Consider the following 6,378-nt stretch of genomic DNA (forward strand, 5'->3'; position numbering starts at 1 on the left):
GGGTAGTGTTTTAGGGTCTAGGGTAGTGCAGTGGTGTTTGTGTAGTGTAGGGGATCATACTGGGCTAAGTGTTTTAGGGATTAGCGTAGTGTAGTGGTGTTTGGGTAGTGTAGGGGGTCGTGCTGGGGGTAGATTTAGGGCTGAGGATAGTGCAGTGGTGTTTGTGTAGTGTAGTGGGTCCTGCTGGGGGTAGTGTTTTCGGGTTTAGTGTAGTGCAGTGGTGTTTGTGTAGTGTAGGGGGTCGTGCTCGGGTAGTGTTTATGGGTTTAGGGTAGGTGCAGTGGTGTTTGGGTAATGTAGGGGGTCAAGCTGGGGTAGTGTTTTTGGGTTTAGGGTAGCGCGGTGGTGTTTGGGTAGTGGTGGGGGTCATGTTTTAGGGTTTAGGTTAGTGCAGTGCTGTTTGGGTAGTGTAGGGGGTCGTGCTGGTGGTAGTGTTTTTAGGTTTAGGGTAGCGCAGTGGTGTTTGGGTAATGTAGGGGGTCGTGCTGGGGGTAGTGTTTTAGGGTTTAGGGTGGTGCGGTGGTGTTTGGGTAGAGTAGGAGGTCATGCTGGGGGTAGTGTTTTAGGGTTTAGGGAAGTGCAGTGGTGTTTGTGTAGTGTAGGGGGTCGTGCTTGGGGTAGTGTTTTTGGGTTTAGGGTAGCGCAGTGGTGTTTGGGTAGTGTAGGGGGTTGTGCTGGGGGTAGTGTTTTAGGGTTTAGGGTAGTGCAGTGGTGTTTGGGTGGTGTAGGAGGTCATGCTGGGGGTAGTGTTTTAGGGTTTAGGGTAGTGCAGTGGTGTTTGTGTAGTGTAGGGGGTCGTACTCGGGGTAGTGTTTTTGGGATTAGGGTAGCGCAGTGGTGTTTGGGTAATGTAGGGGGTCGTGCTGTGGGTTGTGTTTTAGGGTTTAGGGTAGCGTAGTGGTGTTTGGGTAGTGTAGTAGGTCGTGTTTTAGGGTAGTACAGTGGTGTTTGTGTAGTGTAGGGGGTCATGTTTTTAGGGTTCAGGGTAGCGCAGTGGTGTTTGGGTAGTGTAGGCGGTTGTGATGGGGTAGTGTTTTAGGGTTTAGGGTAGCGCAGTGGTGTTTGGGTAGTGTAGGGGGTATTGTTTTAGGGTTTAGGGTAGTGCGGTGGTGTTTGGGTAGTGTAGGAGGTCATGCTGGGGGTAGTGTTTTAGGGTTTAGGGAAGTGCAGTGGTGTTTGTGTAGTGTAGGGGGTCATTCTCGGGTAGTGTTTTTGGGTTTAGGGTAGCGCAGTGGTGTTTGGGTAATGTAGGGGGTCGTGCTGTGGGTAGTGTTTTAGGGTTTAGGGAAGCACGGTGGTGTTTGGGTAGTGTAGGGGGTCGTGTTTTAGGGTAGTACAGCGGTGTTTGTGTAGTGTAGGGGGTCGTGTTTTAGGGTTCAGGGTAGCACAGTGGTGTTTGGGTAGTGTAGGGGGTCGTGCTGGGGGTAGATTTAGGGCTGAGGATAGTGCAGTGGTGTTTGTGTAGTGTAGTGGGTCCTGCTGGGGGTAGTGTTTTCGGGTTTAGTGTAGTGCAGTGGTGTTTGTGTAGTGTAGGGGGTCGTGCTCGGGTAGTGTTTATGGGTTTAGGGTAGGTGCAGTGGTGTTTGGGTAATGTAGGGGGTCAAGCTGGGGTAGTGTTTTTGGGTTTAGGGTAGCGCGGTGGTGTTTGGGTAGTGGTGGGGGTCATGTTTTAGGGTTTAGGTTAGTGCAGTGCTGTTTGGGTAGTGTAGGGGGTCGTGCTGGTGGTAGTGTTTTTAGGTTTAGGGTAGCGCAGTGGTGTTTGGGTAATGTAGGGGGTCGTGCTGGGGGTAGTGTTTTAGGGTTTAGGGTGGTGCGGTGGTGTTTGGGTAGAGTAGGAGGTCATGCTGGGGGTAGTGTTTTAGGGTTTAGGGAAGTGCAGTGGTGTTTGTGTAGTGTAGGGGGTCGTGCTTGGGGTAGTGTTTTTGGGTTTAGGGTAGCGCAGTGGTGTTTGGGTAGTGTAGGGGGTTGTGCTGGGGGTAGTGTTTTAGGGTTTAGGGTAGTGCAGTGGTGTTTGGGTGGTGTAGGAGGTCATGCTGGGGGTAGTGTTTTAGGGTTTAGGGTAGTGCAGTGGTGTTTGTGTAGTGTAGGGGGTCGTACTCGGGGTAGTGTTTTTGGGATTAGGGTAGCGCAGTGGTGTTTGGGTAATGTAGGGGGTCGTGCTGTGGGTTGTGTTTTAGGGTTTAGGGTAGCGTAGTGGTGTTTGGGTAGTGTAGTAGGTCGTGTTTTAGGGTAGTACAGTGGTGTTTGTGTAGTGTAGGGGGTCATGTTTTTAGGGTTCAGGGTAGCGCAGTGGTGTTTGGGTAGTGTAGGCGGTTGTGATGGGGTAGTGTTTTAGGGTTTAGGGTAGCGCAGTGGTGTTTGGGTAGTGTAGGGGGTATTGTTTTAGGGTTTAGGGTAGTGCGGTGGTGTTTGGGTAGTGTAGGAGGTCATGCTGGGGGTAGTGTTTTAGGGTTTAGGGAAGTGCAGTGGTGTTTGTGTAGTGTAGGGGGTCATTCTCGGGTAGTGTTTTTGGGTTTAGGGTAGCGCAGTGGTGTTTGGGTAATGTAGGGGGTCGTGCTGTGGGTAGTGTTTTAGGGTTTAGGGAAGCACGGTGGTGTTTGGGTAGTGTAGGGGGTCGTGTTTTAGGGTAGTACAGCGGTGTTTGTGTAGTGTAGGGGGTCGTGTTTTAGGGTTCAGGGTAGCACAGTGGTGTTTGGGTAGTGTAGGGGGTCGTGCTGGGTTAGATGTAGGGTTTAGGTAGTGCAGTGGTGTTTGGGTAGTGTAGAGGGTCGTGCTCAGGGTAGTGTTTTTGGGGTTAGGGTAGCACAGTGGTGTTTGGGTAATGTAGGGTGTCATGCTGGGGTTAGTGTTTTTGGGTTTAGGGTAGCGCGGTGGTGTTTGGGTAGTGGTGGGGGTCGTGTGGGGGGTAGATTTAGGGTTCAGGGTAGCCCAGTGGTGTTTGGGTAGTGTAGGGGGTTGTGATGGGGTTAGTGTTTTAGGGTTTAGGGTAGCGCAGTGGTGTTTGGGTAGTGCAGAGGGTAGTGTTGGTGGTAGTGTTTTAGGGTTTAGGGTAGCGCAGTGGTGTTTGTCTAGTGTTGGGTTAGTGCTGGGGGTAGTATTTTAGGGTCTAGGGTAGCTCAGTGGTGTTTGTGTAGTGTAGGGGATCATACTGGGCTTAGTGTTTTAGGGTTTAGCGTAGTGCAGTGGTGTTTGGGTAGTGTAGGGCGTCGTGCTGGGGGTAGATTTAGTGCTTAGGATAGTGCAGTGGTGTTTGTGTAGTGTAGTGGGACCTGCTGGGGGTAGTGTTTTAGGGTTTAGTGTAGTGCAGTGGTGTTTGTGTAGTGTAGGGGGTCAAGCTGGGGGTAGTGTTTTGGGGTTTAGGGTAGCGCGGTGGTGTTTGGGTAGTGGTGGGGGTCATGTTTTAGGGTTTAGGGTAGTGCAGTGGTGTTTGGGTAGTGTAGGGGGTCGTGCTCGGGGTAGTGTGTTTGGGTTTAGGGTAGCGCAGTGGTGTTTGGGTAGTGTAGGGGGTCGTGCTGGGTGTAGTGTTTTAGGGTTTAGGGTAGTGCAGTGGTGTTTGGGTGGTGTAGGAGGTCATGCTGGGGGTAGTGTTTTAGGGTTTAGGGTAGTGCAGTGGTGTTTGGGTAATGTAGGGGGTCGTGCTGTGGGTTGTGTTTTAGGGTTTAGGGTAGTGTGGTGGTGTTTGGGTAGTGTAGTAGGTCGTGTTTTAGGGTAGTACAGTGGTGTTTGTGTAGTGTAGGGGGTCGTGTTTTTAGGGTTCAGGGTAGCGCAGTCGTGTTTGGGTAGTGTAGGGGGTTGTGATGGGGTAGTGTTTTAGGGTTTAGGGTAGCGCAGTGGTGTTTGGGTAGTGTAGGGGGTAGTGTTTTAGGGTTTAGGGTAGTGCAGAGGTGTTTTGGTGGTGTAGGGGGTTGTGCTGGGGTAGATGTAGGGTTTAGGTAGTGCAGTGGTGTTTGGGTAGTGTAGAGGGTCGTGCTTGGGGTAGTGTTTTTGGGTTTAGGGTAGCACAGTGGTGTTTGGGTAATGAAGGGGGTCATGCTGGGGGTAGTGTTTTTGGGTTTAGGGTAGCACGGTGGTGTTTGGGTAGTGTAGGGGGTTGTGATGGGGGTAGTGTTTTAGGGTTTAGGGTAGCGCAGTGGTGTTTGGGTAGTGTAGGGGATAGTGTTGGTGGTAGTGTTTTAGGGTCTAGGGTAGCGCAGTGGTGTTTGTGTAGTGTAGGGGATCATACTGGGGTTAGTGTGTTAGGGTTTAGCGTAGTGCAGTGGTGTTTGGGTAGTGTAGGGGGTCGTGCTGGGGGTATATTTAGGGTTTAGGATAGTGCAGTGGTGTTTGTGTAGTGTAGTGGGTCCTGCTGGGGGTAGTGTTTTAGGGTTTAGTGTAGTGCAGTGGTGTTGGTGTAGTGTAGGGGGTAGTGTTTATGGTTTTAGGGTAGTACAGTGGTGTTTGTGTAGTGTAGGGGGTCATGCTGGGGATAGTGTTTCAGATTTTAGGGTAGTGTAGTGGTGTTTTTGTAGTGTAGGGGGTCGTGTTTTAGGGTTTAGGGTAGTGCAGTTGTGTTTGGGTAGTGTAGGGGGTCATGTTTTAGGGTTTAGGGTAGTGCAGTGGTGTTTGTGTAGTGTAGGGGGTCGTGCTGGTGGTAGTGTTGTTGGGTTTAGGGTAGCGCAGTGGTGTTTGGGTCATGTAGGGGGTCGTGCTGGGGGTAGTGTTTTAGGGTTTAGGGTGGTGCGGTGGTGTTTAGGTAGTGTAGGAGGTCATGCTGGGGTAGTGTTTTAGGGTTTAGGGTAGTGCAGTGGTGTTTGTGTAGTGTAGGGGTCGTGCTCGGGGTAGTGTTTTTGGGTTTAGGCTCTCGCAGTTGTGTTTGGGTAGTGTAGAGGGTCGTGCTGGGGGTAGTGTTTTAGTGTTTATGGTAGTGCGGTGGTGTTTGGGTAGTGTAGGAGGTCATGCTGGGGGTAGTGTTTTAGGGTTTAGGGTAGTGCAGTGGTGTTTGTGTAGTGTAGGGGGTCGTTCTCGGGGTAGTGTTTTTGGGTTTAGGGTAAAGCAGTGGTGTTTGGGTAATGTAGGGGTCGTGCTGTGGGTTGTGATTTAGGGTTTAGGGTAGCGTGGTGGTGTTTGGGTAGTGTAGGGGTCGTTTTTTAGGGTAGTACAGTGGTGTTTGTGTAGTGTAGGGGGTCGTGTTTTAGGGTTCAGGGTAGCGCAGTGGTGTTTGGGTAGATAAGGGGGTTGTGAAGGGGTTAGTGTTTAAGGGTTTAGGGTAGCGCAGTGGTGTTTGGGTAGTGTAGGGGGTAGTGTTTTTGGGTTTAGGGTAGTGCATTGGTGTTTGTGTAGTGTAGGGGGTCATGTTTTAGGGTAGTACAGTGGTGTTTGTGTAGTGTAGGGGGTCGTGTTTTAGGGTTCAGGGTAGCGCAGTGGTGTTTGGATAGTGTAGGGGGTTGTGATGGGGTAGTGTTTTAGGGTTTAGGGTAGCACAGTGGTGTTTTGGTAGTGTAGGTGGTCGTGCTGGGGATAGATGTAGGGTTTAGGTAGTGCAGTGGTGTTTGGGTAGTGTAGAGGGTCGTGCTCGGGGTAGTGTTTTTGGGTTTAGGGTAGCACAGTGGTGTTTGGGTAATGTAGGAGGTCATGCTGGGGGTAGTGTTTTTGGGTTTAGGGTAGCGCGGTGGTGTTCGGGTAGTGGTGGGGGTCGTGCGGGGGGTAGATTTATGGTTCAGGGTAGCGCACTGGTGTTTGGTTAGTGTAGGGGGTCATGCTGGGGGTAGTGTTTTAGGGTTTAGGGTACTGCAGTGGTGTTTGTGTAGTGTAGGGGGTCGTTCTCGGGGTAGTGTTTTTGGGTTTAGGGTAGCGCAGTGGTGTTTGGGTAATGTAGGGGTCGTGTGGTGGGTTGTGTTTTAGGGTTTAGGGTAGCGCGGTGGTGTTTGGGTAGTGTAGTAGGTCTTGTTTTAGGGTAGTACAGTGGTGTCTGTGTAGTGTAGGGGGTCATGTTTTAGGGTTCAGGGTAGTGCAGTGGTGTTTTGGTAGTGTAGGGGGTTGTGATGGGGTAGTGTTTTAGGGTTTAGGGTAGCGCAATGGTGTTTGGGTAGTGTACGGGTAGTGTTTTAGCATTTAGGGTAGTGCAGTGGTGTTTTGGTAGTGTAGGGGGTCGTGCTGGGGGTAGATGTAGGGTTTCGGTAGTGCAGTGGTGTTTGGGGAATGTAGAGGGTCGTGCTCGGGGTAGTGTTTTTGGGTTTAGGGTAGCGCAGTGGTGTTTGGGTAGTGTAGGGGGTTGTGATGGGGGTAGTGTTTTAGGGTTTAGGATAGCGCAGTGGTGTTTGGGTAGTGTAGGGGGTAGTGTTGGTGGTAGTGTTTTAGGGTTTAGGGTAGCGCAGTGGTGTTTGTCTAGGGTTGGGGGTA

Source organism: Triturus cristatus, chromosome 1_1 (genome assembly GCF_964204655.1).
Source record: "Triturus cristatus chromosome 1_1, aTriCri1.1, whole genome shotgun sequence".
Classification (NCBI taxonomy): Eukaryota; Metazoa; Chordata; class Amphibia; order Caudata; family Salamandridae; genus Triturus; species Triturus cristatus.